Source organism: Herpailurus yagouaroundi, unplaced genomic scaffold (assembly GCF_014898765.1).
Source record: "Herpailurus yagouaroundi ecotype Mexico unplaced genomic scaffold, PumYag 141, whole genome shotgun sequence".
In the NCBI taxonomy this organism is placed as follows: Eukaryota; Metazoa; Chordata; class Mammalia; order Carnivora; family Felidae; genus Herpailurus; species Herpailurus yagouaroundi.
In genome coordinates, this window is record NW_024412396.1 from 66,858,095 (window position 1) to 66,860,056 (window position 1,962).

Below are 1,962 nucleotides of genomic sequence, written 5' to 3' on the forward strand. Positions count from 1 at the left end.
CAATAATAAATGTGTCAGACACTCTGTTGGGTTCTTACATTATCTCTAATCCTCCACTCAAGCCCATTGTGCAGGTGCCGGTGAGGAAGGAAATTCTTCCGGGTCACTCCCAATTGGGGAACACATGGCCCCACCCAAGTGCGCGCTCAAGTTACCCTGCCCTCCCCAGGCCGGGACTGTGTCTCCCTTAAGGTGGAGGTTTGCACTTGCAGTGTGCAATGAACAAAGGGAAAGTGAATTTGAGGGACCTGACCGGGGAGCTCTGGCTGAGGGTCTTGGTGAGTGAATAATTTTCCTTGAGTCACTTACAACCCCACACAATTCAGAAAGAGCACCCCACGACCTCTACCTCCCAGCCTCCAATCGCCACCACCCCCAACACAAAGAGACGGGAAAGAAATCAACCAGCCTGCATCTCACACATACCCATTAAAACGACATCCTTCACGCCAAGGCTTAAGACAGGAGCTCAAAGTTCAAAAGTCAGCAAAAGGCAACTTGATTCAAGAACCGTCATGGAGATACACACTCCAGGGGTGCCGTTTATGAAGCGATTGTTTTCAAGTCCTTTCCCCCCACCACCCATGCCCAGCTCACTGCGAAAACAGTGAGAACACACCCTGCGTGCGGTATATCCATAACTTGAGAATCCCATTTCTGCACCCCCTCCCCCACCCCCCACGCTCCCTTTTCCTTGTCAGCTGCCTGCAGCCAGGGCCCTCCTTGGCCCAGGTGACCTTGGCAGCTGGAAGCCATAACCTCATACCTTGCGACCATCCCAAGAGGTGTGTGGGAGGGTGTGCTCAGGTCTGGGGTTTTCAGGGCTGGCTGTGCCATTTACTATGTGTCCCAGGCAAGGCATTTAGTCTCTCTGGGCGTCTACTGCCCATCTGCCAAATGGGTCCTCACCCCCTGAGGGCCAGAGATGTTTGTGGAAGGCCTTTGCACTGAAAAGCGCTAGACCCCTCTGAGGGGTTTTAATTGTCATTATGCTTCTTTCCCAGAACCTTTCTGGCACTTTAGGGCATGTTAATTCCTATGTGCCCCAGGGGCAAGTGCATTCACTCCTGCATCTTTTGCTGTTGGTGAACTTTTACCCACGGTTGTATCACCACCAAAAAGAACACCCAGTTCTGCGCGGCAGCCTGATTTACGGAAATTGTTAAGAGCCTTGTCCCTTAAAGATGACCATTCTCATTTTGGCCCTTTGTGTTAACTCTGTGCCTCAGTTTGCTCCACTGTCAAAATGGGGGAGAACACCTTCATTTGGGGGCAAAGGTGTGGTACAGGCTACGGGCCGCTCACGCAGTCACTTGCCCTATGCCTTACCCCTCTCAACATGCATATACACCACATTCCAACACTGGGATCCGAATTTCCGCCAAAGATAATTACAAGGCCCAAGGGCGGCTCTTGAAGGCCCAGGGCCTTCTCTCCCTTGACACTATCGGGCCCTCCCTGACTCCAGCAGCCAGGTTAAGACAAAAGTCGGAGCCTCACAGCTGGCCGGGGAATGCAGAAAAAGGTGGGTGGACGATATAGAATTAGACCATCCTGACATTTCCCTCCTCACTCCAGACGTTTACTATGCTTGTTTCCCGCGACCTGGGCCAAGGCTGAAGCACTTTGCAGGATCCTCCAGTGTGGGAGCCCTAGACGGGGAAGATTTCTCTTTTGCCACCTGGCGTCTTCCCCAGGAGCTGGGAGCCCCCTTCTGGGTCTTCCTCCCCCGCCCACGCACCCCCTGCACCCTCTACTTGTCCTGGCTTCGCCCCAGGTGTTTCTGGGGGAAGAATGTCTGAGACCCTACTCCTCCTGCAATCCCTCTCTCCCGTCACTTGATGTGGGCACCACACCACTCCAGACTAGACAAATGCAGATCGAAAGAAAGAAAGAAAGAAAGAAAGAAAGAAAGAAAGAAAAGAAAAGAAAAGAAAAGAAAAGAAAAGAAAAGAAAAGAAA